The sequence below is a fragment of the Diorhabda carinulata genome, chromosome 1 (assembly GCF_026250575.1).
Source record: "Diorhabda carinulata isolate Delta chromosome 1, icDioCari1.1, whole genome shotgun sequence".
Classification (NCBI taxonomy): domain Eukaryota; kingdom Metazoa; phylum Arthropoda; class Insecta; order Coleoptera; family Chrysomelidae; genus Diorhabda; species Diorhabda carinulata.
In genome coordinates, this window is record NC_079460.1 from 38,763,013 (window position 1) to 38,786,962 (window position 23,950).

General features: G+C 31.1%; 1 protein-coding gene and 2 long non-coding RNA genes across 9 annotated transcripts in view; 1 reads left to right on the forward strand and 2 right to left on the reverse strand.

The window, feature by feature from the left end:
• Window positions 1–23,950, reverse strand: part of LOC130898665 (mucin-5AC) — a 282,905-nt gene that overhangs the window by 128,307 nt on the left and 130,648 nt on the right. The window lies entirely within an intron of this gene.
• LOC130898709 (uncharacterized) lies at window positions 12,324–15,363 on the forward strand. The gene is made up of 3 exons (XR_009059928.1): window positions 12,324–12,458; window positions 14,012–14,229; window positions 15,321–15,363. It is a non-coding gene; the product is annotated as an uncharacterized LOC130898709 (long non-coding RNA).
• LOC130898705 (uncharacterized) lies at window positions 19,077–20,903 on the reverse strand. The gene is made up of 2 exons (XR_009059926.1): window positions 20,735–20,903; window positions 19,077–19,457 (listed from the first exon to the last, which is right to left on the reverse strand). It is a non-coding gene; the product is annotated as an uncharacterized LOC130898705 (long non-coding RNA).

A 23,950-nucleotide genomic window follows, 5' to 3' on the forward strand; every position in this document is an offset into this window, starting at 1 on the left:
AAGTAATAACTTTCCTATGAAAAATTACAGCCTAATATTATGATTAATGTGATTAATGTGAAAATTGATTACCTACAGTATTGGGGTTTATATAATTCATTATATGTTACAAATTCAGTATATATAGTATTTTCAAAAGATTTAACTTATAACGTTTGCTTGAGGAAAACGTCACACTGGATGAATATAGAATTTCTGGAACTGTTGGTCATATTGGATCAACACACCAAACTCACAATTACACTGTTTTACGGCCGATTATAAAATTATAATCTTCAGAGGCCGAAAGGGATCTGATGCACAAGAGTAAATATGCCACCTTCCTATATTTTTTAATCATTTGAAGCTACTATTATATTATTGTTCTCCTGAGCTTGTGACATAATAAAAATACACCTGCTAGTTAAGGATAGTATGAATTATCATTATATGTCTTCGGCCAGCTTCATGAAAGAACACCCAAATTACCATTTCCAATCAATTTAACGAGAAAAGAAAATTCACGGCCAGTACTGAAGTTTGATTTAAAAAGTTTGATAATGTTTTGATAAAAGCGTTTTCCATTGATATAGGTGTATTATTTCGGAAGTTTGATGATCTACTTATAAGAAGATGTGACGTGACATCATCCATATCGTCGATTTTTAATTAAAGTCGGTGCCATCAAATCTTTCGTAATAAGTATTTATTTGTAGATTTTTTAGTACTCACTAAATTACTGCTAAAATTGGAATTGTTACAAAGATAGCTAAAGCTTAACCTGATAAATTAGAAAATAATAAACTGTTAAATTCATATCACTCGCTTTATTTATGAGTCTAAAATTATGATAATGACGACAAAAATTTGAACAATATTAGATGATTTAGGATTGATTTATTATGTTTCCTTGGTAATTCCACTGAAACTTCAGCTTTTGTGATTACTTCAACGTGCAAATATGTTTACTGATATTTTTATGAATGTAGCCATTTCAGTACCTAATTAACTTCTTGACTTAATAACGTAGGCATTCAAGGCATGAGTTTGAACTCGAGAACAAAAATCAAAAGCAAATTTCACGAGAGCAGGAAATCCTTTTAAGAACTCAGAAATAATATTATACTTGTAAAGCTTTATAATTATCAACCATAAATCTTGATGCTAAAGTTTTGTTTTCGTTTGGAAGTATTTACTCTGGAATATTTATTTTTAGTTTGAAATCTCATTAATTAATTCTGAGGAAACTTCAAATTTAATCAAAGATAAGATCATGAATTTTATAGAGATGAGTCAATTTGAGTTATTGAAAAATTCGAAAGATTTTTTTTCGAGAATCAAAACGTTTATTAGACAACAATTTAGCTTGTAACAAGGTTATATTCAAGTTATACTGACAAATCTCATGTTTTAAGCCAAAGCATAACTATCGATTAGTATTATCCGCCTAAAGAGAATTGGAATCTCTAGTCTGAAGCTTAATCGCAATTTTGGGGGTCTCGTACAAGATAATTCATAGAGGAGAGAATGCCCTTAACATATCCTAGCATAGATGAAAAGAAGACGTAGATATTCCAGAGATTTTTGTTATTAACCATGTGATCTTGCATTACGATAGATATTTAATGGCTAAGTTGGAATTTCGGGTGTCTCATAAATTATGTCGGTTTTCAATGTTTATCAAATAATCATATAAAGATAAAGCCTCAATATTCGAAATTTAGGTCATCGTATTCTATAGCTTTACCCAAGCTCAGCAAGTTCTTTAGTACTTTCGTAAAACCATTATTTGGGCTTAAATGCAAAAAATTGTCGCACGTCAACATCTCCTCTGGATTCAATTTTTTTCCATTCAAGAATTTCTCTGTGGATCTAAATAAATAGTAATCTGACGGTACAAAGTGCGGACTAAATGCTGGATGTAGTGGGAGTTAAATACCACCAAGGTGGTATTTGATATGTTTCTAATAAATCATCATAAATTCGCATCAGCTGTCCACTATATACCTCGGCATTTATATTTTACCACGTGGAATGATTTCAAAGTACACTATACCCTCATAATGTCCCCAGATAAAACACTGTCTACGTGAAACGACCTCTCTTTGCGACGGATTCTGGCAATTGTACTTTATCTAACCACTGATTTTTCATGTTCGGGTTATTCAAATGAATACATTTTTGATCACAAATAACAATGCGTTTAATGAAACCACAGTTTTGTGGCAGGGCAAGGAGCAGTTTACACACCTCCACTTGACGTTCCTAATCATTTTAAATAGCGATGCATGGTATTTTTAGAACGTCCAAGGGAGCCCGATATAATCGGTGCATGTGATAGATTGGTTTCTTATTACTTCCCTCGTAACCTCAATATCCTACGTGGGTGAACGACCTGAGCGCGAACAATCTTCAAGTGTGAAATCTCCCCTATTAAAACAATTAAACCAACTCTAATTAACTGTGCCTTTTTACATATTTTCCTTGCGGCCACGGGTGCTTTGAACTTTTGTTTCCAATAATGTCTTGAAAACAAAAACTACACGATTTTCGAATGTTGGTGGAGTGGTAGTGTGGTCAGAATATTGAAAGACGCCATCTTTAGAAAAACTCTTTTATACCTATAATATTGCGAACTACACAAATGTGGTGAAACTCAGCGTTGATTGTGTATTCGTCCAATTAGGAGGACGACGGTGGGAAAGAAATTGTTTCTTATTAAGGACATATGAAAAAAGTTAATTTTCACAAACACGTTACATTTCTAGTTGTTATAACAATTATTCACTGTTATTTTGTCTAAATGCGCGGAAATTGCAGGACGATTGAAGTAACACATTTATCCTGCCAGGTTCCGTTAAAAAACAACTTACCTACAAATTGCTTTGCCTGTATTTGAAATTATTGCGGAACAGCAAGAAAGACAAGAGTAATCAGTCAAAACAATGCTGCAGAGCGCATGGAAATAAAATCGAATGTTTATTTAGAGATGAAAAAAGTACGTATCAGAAGTTGAATTTCACTTAAAACTAGTGAAGAAATCAGTTGGTTCATTTATTGAAGTAGATAAAAATGATAATAATTAACTCTAAAGCTATAGAAATTTCTCTCAGTGTATGTGTACAATTATTCCTAAGTTATGTTTCACCCACTAAAAAGTTGTATTTCCCAGATATTTGTTGGACTCATTTTTAGGTCTGTCTACTGCAACAATTGTTTATGATAATGTTAATAATAATATGTTAAACCTTTTATCTATTTCTGGAAAAATTAGTTTTTGGGAAAACATCGTGTAAGAATGAACAAAACTGCAATTTGGAAAGAGCCTGACAACAAAAGAATCCAATGGTGAAAGAAGAAGACCTTCTATCAAATATAAGTAAAGAAAGAATAAGTTGAAGAGCTGACAGAAAAAAATAAATAGAAATACAACAACAACAGAACAGGAAAATTTTGAATTTATTTATAGTTATATTTTATATATCTCGTAGTAACATTGTTTTCCATCTCTTGCTGTCGCACGTGTCAGATATATACTGTAACTATACTGTAGCAAACTGGCGAACTGGCGCGTGTATTTTCCGATGAGTGAGTTAGCATTGCATTGTAAACATTTTACTAAAATCAGAGCGGCAGATTCACTATAGCAAATGTTTCGTACGGATTTTTTTACTTTTATATCTTTATATTCAATTCAAAACAAAAAATATACTTCATTATTTCTTAAATTAGTATAATGATACAAAGTGAATCGTATTAATTATCACTATTTGTAATACTACTCTTCAAATACACAAGTAGTGGTATGAAAACCTTTTTTATCCAATAGAAAAGTAACTTTACGGGCACCCTTTCACTCTATATAACTTGCAACAGTAGTCCTTATAATATTCAAGAACTCTTGGAATGATGCAATACAACATGCAATGCAATGCAAGACGCCATATTTCTTGACCAAAAGCATGCGCAGATGAAGTTCAGCTGATTGTTTCATGTAAAATCTCTAACATTATCGGTTTGGTCCCATTTTTATTGCGTGCAAGATGCAATTCTGCCTGTCCATCAGGCTCCGAAAGCGAGACAGCAGATAAAATTAATGCCAGTTATACTTTTTCCCTGTTCATTTCACTTAGCTTTGTTATTTTCATTTGTAAACCGTCACGGAATTATTTTTAGAGGCAGCCATGATGTAGTGGCAAGAGACATGAATGTCAATCGACGTGCATTATTGACTTGTATACAATTTCTTGCTGCCTTTAGCGTCACTTTTGATTATCTAAATTCCATAATTTTCTTCGGCGAAATACTATTTGATAATGTGTGGATGTAAGGTTATGAGTGGTTGATAGAAATACTGAGGTATGGTAAGGTAAATTTGCGTACCTTCTTCTTAACAGTGAGGTCCTTCCAAGTGAAATTGAAAATGGAAATATGTATTATTGATATTATAGAAGACAAAACTGACATAATCTGATTTACTTATAATAGATTAGGTTGTTACAGGCAACCTCGACTAAGATTCGTCGTGGCTATAGTTGTTAATTATACTGTTTTGAACAATATTATACTATTTTTCACTAAATTATACTTTTTACTGTTGAAATTGAAAAATAAAGTATACAAAATACTGTTTTCAGCGCGTACTGCTCAGTGCAGTGCAGCCACAAACAAATCACACGGAGTTTCTGAACGAATCTGCCAATGACAAATATTCAAGCCTGTCACTGACAGACACGCGAGTGTATGCGTTTTCACATAACCTTTTTTCACGTGAACCTTGCTTTTGTTTTATAACTTCAAGAAAATTAAAGTAATAAGGTTGGCTATCTCTTCTACAAGCAATTGATACAATTTTACTTAACTAGACACCAATTTGTAACTACTTCGTTAGTTTGGATGTTGACTGTCCGATGGTTATACAACATTCATCAATGTTGAATAATAATAAAGAAAATAATGTGCGAGAAACTCTAGAAAACATGTACTGTTTAATATTCTTCATAGACTTCATGAATATACTTCATTTCTGGTGAAAAAAGTTGGCATCCCTAGTCGTGGCTCACTCGGAAGCCCGAGGTCCTAACCACTCTTTTCCATATTTTATTCTTTTATTGATTATTTCCTACTCCTATTGAAGATTTTTTGATTTAATTATGCTATTTCTTCGAGGCAATCTACTGGTCGTCTCACAAAATTTAATGTCGTTTTTATGTCAAGATAGGACACCGACAAAGCAGATGTTCGATCGCTACACTCTTTGCAATAGTTATCCTTTGAAGAATTTCGCCAACAGTACATACAATGTACTGTAATCACTCCAATGTCAATGGTCTTCTAGAATGAGAATGAATCTTATCATCGTTTTCTCTTCATTGATCATTGTCCAAATTGCTCTGGACATCGTGCAAACACTGTTTTATCATATATTCCTGTATCAATGTAGTAAATGCTATCTACTATAGTTCCATTCCACTTCATAGTGTCCAGGTACTCAGCAGAAGCTTACTTTAGTTCCACTTTTGATTTAGTTGTATTTGATGCTATTATTTTTTTGCTGTGTAGAATCTAGTGAACCAGCCTAGTAATTAGAAAAAAATTCGAGCGTAAGATAGTTGACGCAAAACAATAGATAGATATAAAGTAATATATTATCAGATTTAGAATTTTGCAGCGATTAATAATAGCCTTTCAGTAAATTGCAAGATATTTTTATTACGTTGGCAGTGTGTAGTTCAGAGGAAGCGTGAAAAGGAGGAGAAGCAACCAAAAGATAGAAGGCAGAAACAATAAGATGAATCTTGTCTATTGTTTCCCGAACAAAAATTAAGTACAATAACATAAGCACAGAATGACGTCTTTTAGATACATCCTTTTCAATTTAGCAAATATTTCACGAAGTAACAAGAATCAATTACAATTGCAGGCAACGTACTAAAATATAAAACTTCACAAATGTTTCAAATTTTTTTGGAGAAATACTATTCGAAAATTTACAAAAGAACGGATAAACATCCGTTCGTTCCACATGATTGAATTACTAAGAGGTAGATACCTGGTCCATGTAATGTACGTAACGTTCAAATAGAATGCAAATGAAGTAAGCCGTTAGCAGAGGTTGTGCCTTATATATACTGAAACATACTAGGAACAAAAAATAACTTTGTACAATGAATATTCATCAGTTGCGTTAGGTGCACTGATTTTAATTCAAACAAAACATTAGTTGGATTTTTTTCCGTTCAACACACAGGGGATCCGTATTCCTAATTTTCAACGTCTATTAGGATGCTTAGCGAGGTTCTATTTTCATTTATTTGTTTTATTTTTTAACAATTATATGAAAAATTAAGCTATTATGTATTACTGTAATTATCTAACATTTTATGTTGGAAATACGTATAGCGGAAAATGAATCAAATTTTTGAATTTAAAAAAAATCAACTCATGGCATCGCATTCTATTAAGGTGATGATTTTGGATAACTGGATAATTTTCAACGTACACATTCCAGCTGTCATGAAAACGCTCTAAATATGAAAACTCCCAAAAGTATATGACCGCAACAGCTGACATATGTTAAGGTTAAAATTAAAACTGGAGCATTCGGTTTATCCAGCTGTGCACACTGTTTGCATATTAATTTATTATTCTTCATGGCTTGCTCGGATGTTACGCCGTGCCTCGACACGTTCCCCACGAATTATTTCGCGGACGTTTTATGAAAATACTGCAATTTTAAGCAGGGTAAAACAAAAATGTTGTTTAAGTTACGGCCCTTGCATTAATAAATTTCACAAGAACCTTGCTGCATATGTTTCTTTTAAAATTCAGATAACTTCAACGTTTTCTTTGTTGTTTAAGAACAAAAGTTTCTTCATCTTTGTTATGTTCGGAGGTCTAGCTATTCGTTAAAGACTTATATTTGAATGTGAATTATTGTTAACCAATTTTAATGAAACTTGAGATATTGTTTTTATGACATCGTGTCAATTTTTTATTATTTGCTCAGTAATTATTTGATCTACTAATTCATAGATAAATATACGAAAGCAGTTTGACGAAAGGGTGCCTTTTCATTGTAATATTGTTTTGTTGCGATGAAAAAAGTAGTCTAATTTTCTTTTAACTCTACACTTTAGCATAACCTCTTCATTTATCTGAAATTGTTATCCACTAAGTCATTATTTTAAATTTGGTTACAGAAAGTAATAGGAGGAAGCCAGAGAATGTACATTTCCGTCAAATCGCCCTCGTATTTCTTATTTCAAAGATACATTAACAAAAATACGACGTCATGATATAAAACAGTTATTAAATATCCTTCGAGAAAAATTAATTTATTCATATATATGTTGGACTACAATTCCAATAATTTGCTTTTTAATGGCTGTAATAAATCTCCAGTTATTGTGCAATACAATTTTCTGAGTCCAGTTTTTCGTAATAGGTAGATTCAATTTTAAAGGTTCGATTTCCAGAGAATACACCTGTTGAATAGTAAGCATCGGATAATATATTTTAATACCCTTCATAAAGGGAAATTCGTATTCAAACGTAGAACTTAAGAGAATAGATACAAAATCGATGCTCATCTGGCAAACAATTTCTACACAAGACGGTATCCAAGGAAACATATAGCTTGAAGCACGAGAAAACTAAACTACGTTTGAATTCCACTTATGGCCGATGCTTGTTAACATGCCAATTCGTCCGCAGGGAATAAAATTTACATAGGCCTATGCCATGCTTTTACCAAAATCTAGTCAATAACAAATGAGGAGAAAATTTTGAGTTTTTCCATTGGTAGCCAAGAAAACGATTTTTATTTTCGTTTCCAATCTTTCGAATAACTTTTCAAGAAAAATCAGCGTGAATAAAAAGAAAAATGCAACGTTCAACAGCAAAGAAGTAGAAACTGTAGTTAAACCCAGAGGAACTATAGGAAAGTTATAAAATGGAACATGGCATTCTTATTTTAAACAGAATTATGGATAGTCTATCAAACAGTGATTAGTAGAGCTATAATCAGCGTAAGTGGAAAATCTTTAATATTGTGCCGAATACTTGCTCAGATCAATGTTGCCCGGTTTGGGATCCATCTAATAACAGTCTATTTCATGGTATCGGATACAGTAAAAAAGTAAAGTATTCAAAATTCTCAGAGGGTCTTCGAAATTTTCCGTTGTTATAATATTTCAATAAACTAATTACCAATTACCAATTAAATTAAGTGAATGACTTGAATAAACAACACGAAACAGGGAACATAACATAATACTGACTCAACATATGGAAGTAACTGGATTATTAAGAGGACTCTTACTCCTTCTGGAGGTAGGTACATGAAAGTTTTGACCCAGAGTGCTATTTGTCATGTCAAGATTTTTGAAATTGTAATTTTGTCTATAAGATTCTTGGGATTGATAGAAATCTATCTTAAATTTTGCATTGCAATCCTATGTTTTTATAAAAAAGAACTAAGAATGTGTGAAGATGCTACCATTTGATTAATTTTGTATGAAAATACGTGCGTACAAGTTTAAAAGAGGATGAAATGTGATACCTTGACTAGTAGAAGAAAAATCTGAATTTTTGAAACTCAATGGCCTAGGATATAGTAGTGCAGAAAATATTGTATTTGGTAGTGACACAAACTTTGAATTTGACATACAAGGGCGACTGAAATCAAATTTGAAAGAAAACTTTAACTTTAACATTGTGTGAAACTGATTTTTTAAGTTGTGTGTTATCAGGGTATAAAGCAGCCAGTAATATTTTGTCGAAAAAGATCAGATTCAGTAGAATTTGCAGTCTCTCACGGCGGGTAATCACAACAAACTTCATTTGTTATTCTCTTTCAACTAAATTATGAATCCAAACATATTTTAACAAGTTTACGCTCTAAAAAACGTTACTCGCTATGCAAATTTCGCAAATTCAATTCACTGTTAACTGAATTGTAACAGTGTATTTAAGCTATATATTTTGTCACTAATATTGTTATAATTGCTCTGTGGAACAAAGCTCAATTGGTTATTATGGCTTACAGACTCTTTCATGCAGTTGTTCGTTTGCGTGTATTTATACATCCACAATCAAATATTCATTTAAATGGAATAACAGAAATGGAAGCGTACAATTAATGTATAGAGAGCAATTGAGTAGATGTTTTATTTAAAAAGAGTAATAATAGTCTATTGAGTCTATTCAGTCTTTTCAACATAACTTTCTTTATTGTTTTATTGAGCCAGTACAGCTTTATAAATAAATAAAACATATTAGCATTGAATTTAATCTGGTAATTCTTTATATTGATCATAGGTAGCAAGATACAAATCCAAACAAAAAAAAATTAATCAAGATTTAGAGTGAGTCAAGTTAGCTGCAAAATGGAAATTATCTTTACTACTTTCTAATTATAATTTTGTTATTTAGCTATTTTAATCCCGGAAGAATTGAATATAAATAACATAAAACAGTTATCCTAACAAGTCTAAAAAATGACAGTTCAAATTTTTGGTACACATTGGACAATAATTTAATTCTATAGAATATTGGGATGACATAACATATCGTGGAAACACGAAACTATTAGATATTGAATGGATCCGGACTATTCCAAAACTCTTATCCTTTAATTTTAATAGTATATATTTAGCGAGTTTGTGAGAAAAAAAAATAATCACCTTCATTGAAAAGATTAAATACTAAAATATACGTGAACTGGAATAAGTGATATAAATTACTACATTAGCGGTCCAAGGTATAAAATCTCCGCAATTGTAATTTATGATCGACAGTATTTTTTTGTAATTTGATACGGATCCTTTGTTTTGGAATCATACTGGTTAAAGAGTCTGTATGACCACTTGGCAATGAATAAAAATTAAATCCGATCTCATTAAAATTTGTCATTATATATTCTGAAATTATATATAATTATAAATAGCTACTCCTTTTCGTAAAGTTTCATTTCAAGCAAACACTAAATATAATAAATTTACCTCAACAGTAAATAGAAGATTTCACCGGAACGCTGTAAATTAGATATGCTATACGTACCTGAAACAAAAGAAAATACAAAATTAGGAACTGTTGTTCATATGGAATTATAATAAAATTACGTTTTTCTTCTACTCAGAAGTGATATGAAAACAACCGAAGTTTTTGCTTTCTCGACTATACTAAAATTGAAAACAAATTGAAGAGCTAGCACAGGGTCGGTGTTTAATCTGAAACATCTTTTAATAAATTTGAAAACGGCTGCTTATCCAAACGTTTTTGAGAAAATAAGGCCTGTGTAATAATGAATAATGATTTGCTTTCTTATAGTCTATGAAATATACTGGTTTGATACTACTAATACTAAATTGAGAGAAAAAGACTGGCTGGAGTATAAGTAAAAAATGGAAGGACCTTTAAAGTGGATACAGACATTTTAAAAGAAAATAGATAAACTAATTCTTCTTCTTCCTTCCGTATTAGTCTAACCCCTGTTCCTTCTTCGATATCTCTCCTCATCCTGGCTCTGGATTGAGGACTCCACCTCTTTTGTGGTTGACACTACTCCCTGTCCCAATTGGAGATTTATCCTTTGCTATTTTTATCATTCGACTCATTTGTTGGTTCCATTGTTTTTTTACGCTGTGATGTCCATTCACTTCTTTTTCGGTCTAATAGTGTTTTCCCGAGATCAGCCTGAGAATTTATATTTCTGTAGTCTACAAGGCTGTTATGTTTTTAATGTTTCTGGTCTTGTTTATGATGTGTAGGTCATTATAGGTCTGATTGTCGCTTTGTAAATTCCAGCCTTTATTTCTTGTCTTCGGAGTTTGTTCCGCCATACTACGTTCTGAATACATCCCGCGACCTTATTGGCTCTAGCTATTTGTCCTCTTACCTCGTTTTCTACGTCTCCATAACTGGTTCTGTCAATTCCAAGGTACTTGTATTTCATTCTCTGTTGTATTATATGAACTTCTGGTTCTAAATTGCATCTAATGGGCTCTTTGGATGTTGTGATGCATATATTTTTTTTCAGTCATATTCAGCACGTATTATGGCATCATCGGCATAGCACAGGATTTTACTTTATCTGTCAGCCATTCCATAATCTTTGCCTAGCCTCACCTTTTTTATGATTTCATCCATAATTATAATGAATAACATAGCACGAAGCCACTAAGCTTAATCTCATAAACCAATTTGATGAAAATAAACAGAATGATAAAATATACTAGTGAAGCTCAAGAGTTTATCCCACAATAATCAACCAAATCCATGGAAGCTTATAATGATTTTTTTGATATTAATATTGTAATTAATTCACCAACTTTTAATTATATGAAATGATAAGACTCTTCAAATTTGAAGTACCAATTTGTTTAGTCAGAGATCCATTTGTGAATAATAGAATCTGCCAAGTGCAGTAACTAACGAAGGATAGGAAAAATTCTATTTTTAATAAGTGGCCCACTTTCTCCTATTTTCATGGGAAAAAACACAAGACAATAGCGTTATCTATGCCATTTCGCGAACCACATGTTCGCTGTGGAGCGTAGCTGGAAAAAATTACCTATTGTTATGATTGTGTGGTACATATTTGAGTGAGAGACAGGTCCGTAGCATATATCATTGTTTTACGTGAATCGTGGTGTTCATAGTTTAATAAATTGGTTTATTATGGTTATTAATAGAAAAGAAAAAAATAAAATATACCATATTCCGAGTATTTTGAGGAAGTATAATAATTTCCATCAACCTCATATGACTTTCGCTCTTTCTTATAAACTATATCTACTTGTTTAATGGAATTTTGTATTTTGAAACTTTGAACATTGCCATCACTGATATATGAAATTACGTAATTCAGTATGTTGTTATCTACTTATATTAACTCATTAACACATTGGTGGTTCTTCATACTTTGCACTAAATAGGATTTTATACATTGTTCGATCAGACGAATATGTCTGAACTTTTTCCTAATACAACTTTGTATCTTTTTCTCATGAATATTCATATCAAATTAATAAAAAAAATATGTAGAGAGATCTTTTCTGTTATTGGACTTGTTATACTCATTTAGGACCATCATTTTGGTGAATATCCATAATACGAGGAAAAGTAATATATTAATATTAGCGTATATATTTAAAGAAAACCAATCATTTTTCATTGTATAAATAGGAAAATTTCTAAATCAGAAACAACATATTTTATTAAACATTGTATTGGTGATAGTCATATACTTTTAATATATGAATTCAAGAATGTATTTCATCCGGTCCTGAATTGCGATTGTCTTATTAGCACAAGTAGCGTTCCTTCAGAAACCGTTGTCTAGATCTAGAAGACACATCTGCACGATGTCTTCCAATGCGGGACTCAGATTAGCATCGGCGTGCGTTGCAGTAACAAGACAATGACATTGTATAGTTTTGATACGGTTCGCGTGTTGTGAATAAATAAAAAATAATGTAAGTGCAGTTAGGTCCGTAATTTATAAGAGTATGACGAAAGTGTATTGCTAGTGAGTGGGTGGGTTGAATTTAAACAAAATTTACTTACATTTAGGTCACTACCACTACAGTTCTTGGATATTAAATAATTACAAGTCCATGTTGAAGTATTTAATGATATTAACTTCATTTGGATTGGAAAATAAGCTCCTTCTTAAAGTCGCAAGAGTCAATTATGCTTTGTTGTGCTAATGATTTCAAAAATATATAACGGGATACTGTAAGTGATCGAAAACAAATGAATATATTTTCTCATTGAAAAAATTATAATTGGACTTCAGAATCAATTTTTCTAATAATAATTCTCATTCCCAATTTGATGTATTTTTGGAATGATGTTTTTCAACTTTCGTTATGACTATTTTACTTAAATGTGGGTGAATTTCGTTGTTGCAGATATGAACTTTGTCTTCAATCGACATGTGCTTGGGGACGTGTCCAGCATTGTGTTCGTTGAATTATTATGTGGTGTATTATTGTAACTATATTATTATCAACCAGAAGATGTAGTATATCCTCTTTGCGTTTAATAAACATTCTTAAAAACTCCCTTGATATCGACCAATCGATCAAGTTTCTGAATTTTTTCACAGTTTGCAATCATTAATTCGGCCATATTTTATATAAAATTTCTGTGTCCGTGAGAGAATTGACATAATGATGAATAGTGGAACGTTCTATCTCTGTTAGATATCAAATGGTTTTGCACGAAACCCATGGGCTCGACGTTCTTGAGCTTGGTACACAAGGATCAATTGGAACAAATTTTGTGTTCAATTTTGTGTCAAGTGGCGAATTTGAAAACGTGTCGCAAATTTGTTTAATTGATGCCGTGTCCAGAATATAAGATACTTGATTAATTGAATATAAAATAGGAATACTCTGGGAGCATTTCTTTGAAAATATACTTTTTACTATATATTCCTTCTTTGATTTTGATTAAACCATTTATCAGTTTGAATAAATTATATGGCAATGTTGATAATGTTCGATAAGTTTAATAATGTAATTCCATTTTACGTCATGATGATTTTTATTATAATAATATATGTCACTAATCAGACATATAATCTAAAAGTAACATATATTGTGAAAACATTAAATTCTCAATTTTTAGAAATCAATTTCAGATACTGAGAAATGAAATAAATGGAGAGGACACAATGCTCTGGATTATGAGTAATGGTAGTAATAACTTGTGACAAACTTGGTTTTCAAGTTATTCCCACAAAACTGCTGAAAATATTGAAGTTATTTATGGAGAATCAATATTTCTCGTTACTAAAAAAGTATCGAATCATCAGAAATGAATCCTTCCGTTATATATTATAAACATACATGGATTTTATTGAAATGCTTTTCTCTCCAACTAAGGTCATTTAATGAAAACCGGTATAATAAATCTAAATCAATAACAAACATCGAATTTATACATTGTAACATATTCTTCATATTGTTCATTGTACCTACATAACCCTGATTGTGATGGATGAAAGTACTGAAATTTTTAGGTTCTGGAAAACAATTTTGATAATATTACCCTTCCTTAGTCTCTGTCGAGGTAACACAAGAATTTGTAGATGCTGGGAAGGTTATAAAGTCGATTTAAGTGAAAATGGACCTCAATGTGTAGCGATCAATCAGTTTCACATTATGCCTTGCAATATGATAATGTCACCAAAATGCAAATGTTCTGGAAGAGTCAGTAATATATTGAAAGACCGTACAGGTAATGTAATAATAAGTCAAAACGCCAAATTTTATCTTTCTTTCAAAAATTATTAAAAAAACTAATCTTAAAACAGAAGAGACCTAAAATCAAGAACATTTAGATGCATTAATATATCAAAAGGTCTAAGAAATAAAAAATTAAAGCATTAAAATTTATATAACATGTTGAAACTGTAATGACAAAAAGGTTGTACAAAGGTCATGCAAATTTGTTTTGGCATTCATATTTTTATGTTCTATATCAGAGTAGGAACCAGTCAAAATCAACAAAATAGTGAAGTTGCAGCATCTAGATGATATTTTAAATATATCACATTATGATAATATAGGCTTTATTTTGCATGAAGATTTGAGAAAAGCTCATAAATTGATTAATATAACTGAAATAAACATTGTAAGTTACTAGCAATATTAAATCAATCATTGCTCGTAAATAGATAAACAACAGGAGTTAATGAGTATTATTATTATTGCTCCGAAATATATCTATTGGAAATTCTGTCAAAATCATATGAAACCTACTTCTGGAACAGACACGATTTCTCTTTACCAATCAGTCATTGAATTACAATTATGTTGCCGATACGTGCAGATCAATAATCAAGTGAATTACTGTCTATTATGTTTTCCTTCATCACAATTTCATTTAATAGCTCAAGGCATATTCAAGCAATATAAGCGAATCAATCAGATGATTTAAGGAATGTTGTGACGGTCATAAATTTTTTGAAATTATTCTAAATTTATTTTGGTTACCACTAATATTCAACTCATCTTATTTGCTACTTTATGTAGGATCTGTAAATCAAAATGGCAGCTTCTTCTCTGTTTAATATGGTAAATCAATTTTAACACTTTTGTAATAATGTTTATTGAAAATTTCTCCTACATTCGATACACAATCATAGAAAAAGTACAATATATGACTGATGAAATCATTTAATAAAAATATATTTGAATAATCTCAAATTGGTTTCTATGAATAATTCACAATCAGTCTGGTTTCGAAATCAATTACCATTATTATGTTACTTAATATTTTATAATATATGGAAATTTCAACAAAGATAGCAGTTATATTGTTTTCAGGAACTTGGTGTACACGTTATAGGAAAGGGCAGGAATTCATGCGATGGCCGTGTGAAAACGTGGAAGAATGGGACGATTTTTTTCAAAAACATCCAGATTTTATATAAACTAAATAAACATAAACATAAACATAAATAAGTAACAAAACTGTTATCTTTTTTTTTAATAATATCTTCTTCATCCTACTCATCTTACTCATAATATGCTGGTGTATAATTTATTATTCCTATAATATTTTTTGTTAGTATAAAATTGAACTTTTATATTTTTGTTTTTATAAACCCACAAAGCACAAGGTATCTACACAATATAAATTCATAAATTAAACTTGAATTTCACAACAGATGACAGACCTATCTTCGAAGCAGTATTCTTATATTTGTGTATTGTTGAAAGTATTTATTTATACGAGAGTTGCTACTTGAGTTTTGAGATATAGCAACACTGATGTGAATTTATCAAATCTAACATTACCATCATAAAGTTTGACATCCTTAATTGTGAACGTACTCAGAACGTGATTCATACGAGTGCTATCTGAGTTGTTTGTGCAGACACGGGAAATATTCATTTTGGTCAAAAAATGAAATTAGATTTTTAAATTTTCGTATAATGAATTTTCTATGATTTTCGACGTGGACTAAACCAACTGTAGTGTACCGATAATCTCGCTTCGATTTTTGGTGATGAAGCACCATCTCGAGCCACCGTGGTTTTCCGAATACACGTGTATAAGATTGTGTTAGGCTGCGAATTCTGAATCTATGTATATGAACCCGAAATTTAACAACAATCGACTGAATGGGTCTTCCTAGAAGAGCCAAATTCAACAAAAGTTTTTCACGCATGAAGGAAGCTCTTTGGAGAAAATGGTCGCCTGTTTTTTCGGAATAACTGGTCACGGCGCTACCATACTATCTGAATGGTACACCAAGATTTTATTTGCCAGAAAATCAGGAAAACCAATCCTTTTTCACCACAATAATGCGAGCTCTTTTATATCAGTTCAAACAAAAATTTTTTTGAACAGTTAAACATCGAATTGATGGGTCATCCGCCTTACAGCCCTTGTTTAGGATCCAATGATTTTTTTTTACTCCTGCAGATCAAAAATATTGTGAAATCAACGTTTTTGTACACACGAAGAAGCGGTTGATGCTTTCAATTCACATGTTTGGATGTACTTCAACCGGAATGGAAAATATGCTTCGACAATTGGTTCATCTGCATGTAAAACTGTAATGATATTAAAAGAGAGTATTTTGACTAACAATAGAGCTATATCAAATTATAAATATTTGTTTTTATATGTGGATCTCAAAACTCAAGTAGCAACCCTTGTATATCAGAATTGTAAATGTTACATAATATTTTCATTGTCTGATATTGAGCTCAATCGTCAAAAAACATTTACTCAAAAGCAACAAAACTGTAAAAAGGGAAAATACAGTGTCAAAATATACGAAGCCACGTATACATATTTCTAGAGTAGACAGTTTGAAGGCTTGTTCTCAGTTAAATTACATTTATACTTCATATTAAAGGCTTTTTAAGAGTACGACTTGATCTTTTTTCAGTAATTCGCTAGAAATTTAATGAAATTTAAGAGCCCATTTTAGGTAAGATAAATAAAATAACAAGTAAGCATAATATTCGTATTATATTAAAATTTTTATTAGAAAAAATATAATGTACCCAATTTATCTAACAGGTTAAAATTTAGAACAAAAAATTCAGCCCAAATATAGCATTCTTGAAATTATTCTCTTATGAGGAATATGTGAAATATCTGCAAGCAAAACGATATTTAAACGGATTTTAAATCATTCACGTCTTTGAATTAATGGCTGTTTCGTTGCTAACCAAAAAAGAAGATATAATCGCCGAGTTTTGGATGAAACAGAACAAATAGTATTTTTAGACACATTTGTCTTTCGCATCATTTCGCAGTGTTGCACGCCAAGTAGGAATGTCTCACGAGACAGTAACGAAAGCGCTACAGTTAAGTAAATTTCATATTATATAAAATGCTACAGTTTTTGATGACGATTTCAAGGGCCTCAATTTTGTAAAACTTCGACGTTTTCTATGAATCAAACCACTAGATTATATTGCATGATATCAGTTCTACTGATGACTGTATGTTTTTATTATCGAATTCTTAACAAATCGCTAAACGAGCTATGCGAATTTTTAGGGAAAGCCATATACAGGTATTCCTGTGAATAGTTTTTCTGGAACTTTGGAAAATAAATCTTAATAACAGTTTGGAAATCAAATGGTTGGTAACATGATTTTTCAAGAAGAACTTGTTCACTTCCAATAAGATGAAGCTGTTTTAAATTAGTTTCTTAAAGTTAGACAGTGACTTAATTTCCTGGCAGATGGATTCTTCGAAGAGGAGCAATGGAATGGCCACAACGAACCCCCGATTTCTTCCTATGGAGCATTTACAGTCGGTTATTCATAAAAGACAGTCAGTGTTTAGTGTTTTAAGGATGTATTTTCCTAAATAACGTGTTTTACCTATAAAGCATTGTGCCTAGTATCAAAGAAAAGTAGAAAAACTATCATTACATTATATTATATCACAAAATTACATCATTGCATATTATTTTGTATATTTTTCTTATTGTTCGTTCTATATCATCCTTTTTCCATCTATTAATTAGCCTTTTTAAGAGCGATGTAAATTTCATTATAATATAATATGCACATGAAAATATTATCAATAAAAAATGTTTTTGCAACTATACAATTACAAAATTGATGGTCACAAAGAATATTTTTAGATTAAGACCAATCTATCATAATCTGTGGCTGTTCGAATTTTCAAAATTATGTTAAGAAGCATCCTATCTATAAGGTCTCACTTTGGAAGAGTCAATAGTTAAACAGAATGTACAGAGAAGACATTTTTTTATTACATCCTGGATAAGAGTAGTTAATTTCAAGTTTATTTTCAAATAATAAGTCTAAAAAGTGTATTGTACATTAAAATACATTCACTAAACTACAGTAGTTTCCACGTAATGATCTAGAAAAGCAATTATTTTAATGGCTTAAAATTTAAAGCTTTTGCTAAAGTATACCATACCATCAAGAATGTAATTTCTCTAACAGGCTTCACTCTTTTGATTACACAGATCTTATGAACACGAACTCCTTTTCCTTCTAGTTACCATCTAATTATTATTTAGTTTGTAATTGATTAAGTTTAGTAAATTCATGAAATTTGTTTTTGATTCAGATCATATCTTCAGAACTCATGATTTCAGAGGTTTGTTTGTCTTAATTTTTACGTGTATTTATTATAAATGTCATAGAGGCACTTTTTCTGTGACAAGATGTTATAACTAAACTCAAAATCTCCTCTTATAAGATAACTACAAAAATAAGAGACCATAGGGACACGAGCAAAATGATGTCCCTTTTGATATAATTTTTGAATTCACTTCTTTATATTCCATTACAATGCTCTAGAAACTAAGTTTGTGTTTGGCTCTATTACACCTTGAACTTTACCAAGAATTGGAAAAAATATTTCAATGGTAACTGAACCAATATTATCAGATTTGGTTTCATAGATACCAATCATGGGTGACTATATCACATCTTCTAAAATAATTGTAGAAGAAATATAGAGGAGTTTCATTGAAATTTGAAACTTAAATGAAACCAAGATGGTATGATATAAATAGATTCAAACCCTGGAAGCATAGAACTCTAGCTAAGGTCATGAAAAATACTCGGTAATATTCAATAAGATATAATTTATGAATAATCTGAAAACCGAAATTGAACTAAAAATAAATTCTTTTCGCAGGATGTCGGTCAAAATATGCGTCCCAGTCGCTAGAAGGTGCGCAAAATATACTGTCATATTGGTTTGCAGAGTCGGTACATGATGTTTCGCCAAGATCCAAGACAATTTTTTTTCCTTTGGAAAAACATTGACAGAAGGGAGGTTTTTCTTCACCACAACTGAATATTCTGAAATTTTTGATACCTCGGCATAACCAGTGACCGTTTTCCAGTTTCGGTCGAAATTCTTCAAAGCAATTACAACTAGATTCAATATCTGCAGACATCACAAAGTATATACTTAACAATAGAACGATCGTTATCAGATATTTCCTGCAATCAAAAATATGGAGAGTTAGACATTTAAAAATATTGGATGTTTCTAAATTTATTTAGGAGGCTCGTATGAAATTAAGATGGGTCTTTCCTATAACAAAATTTCCTCAGCCCACCCCTTTCTGATAAATCACTCTTAAAGGGTGGTGACTAAAATTGATTTTTCATTTTTTCAGTAAAGCTAAAAACTGTAATTTTTGTGCAATTGTGTATTTTTTCAATATTCCTGTTACATTATAAATGGGGTGGAATTTGCAACCCTTATTTCATATTGAAACTTTTTTTCAAGATGAAGTTTTATGAAATAAATTCATTACTAGAAGTCCCAAAAGCATATATAACATATAAAACATAAATATTATAATTTATAATTATTTTAATAAATTGAGTGGAAAACGGTAACGATGTAAAACTTCTTGGAAAAAATTTTTGACATGAAATGAAGGAAGGGTAGCTAATTTCACCCCCATATAATGTAACAGGAATATTGAAAAAATATTCGTGGTTAGTCCTTTCAGAGTGGATGAATATTTCCACCTTTTAAGGGTGATATCTTGGAAAGGGTGGGCTAAGGAAAAGTTTGAATTTTTTAAATTGATCGGTTTTGTGTGTCCCATTAGTAAAAGATTCACGAAAGTTATAATATCGATGATTTCTTGATACTATCGAATGGTTACTGGGACAATAAAAAACCAATTACCTAATAGAACATTGAATTCTCATTTTTAAAATTAAGTTGTGTCTTCACTTACAAGATTTAATGGATAATGTGAAATTAATTAGACGGACAAACCATAGAAACCAATTAATACATCGACATATTTTTCCTTTTACTCTCTATTTAAATCAATCATAACCCAATATTTCTTTCTTTCTTTCTTTAGTCTTCGTTGACATTGATAAAACTTTAAGGATATACACTTCCACTCACGGTCTAAGAATAGAAAGAAATCCTTTCAATTAAATAAGGCGATGTTCAAGCTCATAATTCGTTTTTATGTTTGATTGCTTACAAACCTCCATCCGTATTTCAGCAAACGAGCTGGACAAATAGTCTCATAATATTGATTTCAGTTCGATGTGTTGGATTAACTAATTGAGTTAAATTTAATGATACGAAAACGTTTGTGAAGTGAATACACTCGTAAGTATATGAAAATATTTCTTTCCATTGAAATTATGGAAGAATAATTAATATCGTTAAATAGAAAAAGTCTACAGAATATACATTAATATCAAGAGAATATTCAGTATTTTTATTGATATATACTTACATCACAATACTGTATGTTTATTAACTTGTGATACACCTGTCCTCAAATCACTCCAAACAACAGACAACACAAATGTAAGTTCAAGTTTCATTTTTATACAGAGTATATCAACATCAACCAAGGTGATCAAGATCGTAAAATTATAGAAGAATTTACCGGTTTCTATGCATTAAATTGCTGATATCCTGATAGTGTATTGACAAAAATTGGTTTTGACATTACTTCGATAAAATATACCGGCAATGGAAGGATCGCAACTATTTGATTTATAGTAAATGAGGATAATCATTTTGCAGAGCTAATCCACGCTAGTGTAAGCAGTAACGATAAATACAGATTGAAATATGATCCCGAATAATCCAATAAGATAGTGTGTATGGTATGAATACTTGAGTATGACATTTTCACAAACGGAAGTACTTACTGCGAAAGTATAATTACCGTATATTTTCTTGCTATTTATTTAATCGTGCCCAAATGAAGCATTGAATAGATTTATCTTCTTCCAACAGCACTTGCTCTTATTTTGATCCATTATTTATCAGAAGATGTGATCATTTTAATCAAATTCCACAATCTTAAGCCTTCAAATCGTTCTGACAAAATAATTGCTCATTCATAATGCTATTGAATGAATTGGGAGACTAATAAAAGAATATCTTCATGTAGTTTCAGCCATCAGCAGGAGAAATATGCTTAGCTAAGTCTAATTAAATCGAAGTATGTTTATATACTCTCACAATACATATAAAAGTTTGACAGAACAGCGTCAGAGCTATTTTTCCGCAATAGAATAGTTTAAGTTCATTGTTAAGTTCAATTTCATCCACAGTGAAGTGCTTACCATATCACCTGTACTCCTTGTTTGAACATATTTCATGTGAAAAAATATCTACTTCTTGAAAATACTAGACAACATTCCACCGTCAAATATATCGCACTTAGCTTTTTTTGAATACAACTTATTTAATTACAGATGTGTTTGAAACCCTTTCAACTTTTTGGAAATAATTTTACGTAAAGGCACGGAACAAATCTCATCTTTACAATATATTCCAGCAGGAGAGTTGCCCGTCCATGAGTTGGCCTCTGTCACTCTTATAAGTCGGGTCTTTAGTTAACCGGCAAAACTTTCGTATATATCTCACATTTCGAATCTCCCGCAGGGTACCCAGCCATTATTGAATTATGAGTTATTGTGCGGGTCACACCCTAAGAGAACTTCCTTTCACAGCAGGCCGGAATTTAAGGAACTGGCGTACGACAGAAAAGGGCAAACGCCTTGAATTCTCTCAGAATGATTACGAAAAATGTGACCCATCTTGAAATCAAAATATGACATCATAATTCAGATTTCTAAAAGATTAATTACAATTAGAAAATTAATAAAAAATTATTATACACATGGTTAAACTACATATTATTTTTTCATTTTCAGAGTTTTTATCCGATTCATATAGATTTGTTTTACTCACCTGTTTGTTTCATAGTGAAAAGTCTCAGATGACAAATTAATGAAAATATCTTGGTATTTAGGAATAGCTTTGTCATTCTTGAAAAATATTGAGTTAAACTAATGCGTTAGACTCATTTAGTACAAAAGTAGTTCGACTAAAGAATTTTATTAAACTCAACTGACAATTACTAACAGGTAAGTTGAATGAATAATTTTATGGTGTTTCTTGTACGTAATTTCAATCAATTCAGAGCGGTTTGGTTCATATAATAACCGAGTGCCTTCCGCACATCTCTAACTTCCAAAAACTTAGGACTGAGCTATTTCTGAAAAGGATTTGTGAAAACAAGTCTAAAAATGTTCTATTCGTTTTTGTGTTTCAATAAATTGTGAAATGAAAATTGTGTCATTTTATCTCGTTATTCCAAGTTATTGGTCGATTCACCATTTCAAACTAATATGTGGTTTTCGCATTGAGCATAAATCGGTAATATAGACTTATACCTAATGTCGTAACTTTGAGAACAAATTTTATCACATAAAGTAAACTCAGCTGTTTTTGAGGTTGATTACGCCATTCGTATATGCTTTCGCAAAATTTTTATGATCATCTGCGACACAAGTTGTCTCGATTCAGGAGGCGTGAACAAGCTGGTCATAAAATGATGACGCTTAAATTTTTCTTTGGATATAAATACACAGCCGTTCAACAGAATTTTTCGACGGATAGCAGTCTCAAAAAGATACCGAATAATATTAATTATTTTATAAATTAAATGTTCTGAAAAGTGGTCTGTAGATACCTATTGTTACATTCGTATTAATTTGTAATTTTAATATACAGAGGATGTCAGTTTCATTTGTGAAAATTCCTACGCCCAATTTAAACATCATTTGTTACGACTAGTCTCTAATTCTATGAAGAGTATAATTGCTGTACTTTCTTCTAATCATTCTCCATTTATTTGTTTTATTAGACGCACTATTACTTGCCATGAAAAGTGGATTTATCTAAACAACTCGCACATGGAAAATTAGCAATTACCAAAACCCGTGGCAAAAAGAAATAGAAAGTCTTCTTGTGTGTCTGGTGGAATTATAGAGGTCAATACCGAGGTATATAGTGAGAGATGATGCGAATGTATGAGGTTTTAGCGAAGAAATATCCAGGTTTAGTTAACAGAAATACAGTGCTAAACCACATACTGAGAGGCAAAGTGACAAAGCCCAAAAAATAGTTTTATAAAGGTCTTGCCTGCTTAATAATATTGAAGAGCTCCTATCACATCCAACATTAACTCAAATTCTTACGTGAAATTTGAATTCAAAGTTGTTAAAAATGCATTGTGACCATATTGGGTATCTAAGCCCAAAGAATAATTTTACAAAGGTCAAATACCTTGCTGAAATTTTGTTGAAAACATAGAATACGAAAAAAAGTGGACATTGTATTTATGAGACAACCTCTATAATTTGCTTTACTGTAGTCATTGATATTTCATTAAACAGCTTCCATTTGACTATTTTATCAAACTTATAACGTGCTGCGTACGCACGTGCTTTAATAAATTTCTCTTGACTGAGTATTTTCCTTTGGTCTCACTAACCTATGTACATCGAGTTTCATTCTGAAACTAGTAAAAATTTAAACAGCATAACAACATTTTCCTAATTGATAGTATACGAAAAAGAGTATTTTTCAAAAATACAGATTTATTCAGTCATCCATTCATTTTTGAATGTCGTGAAATCAAAGAAAA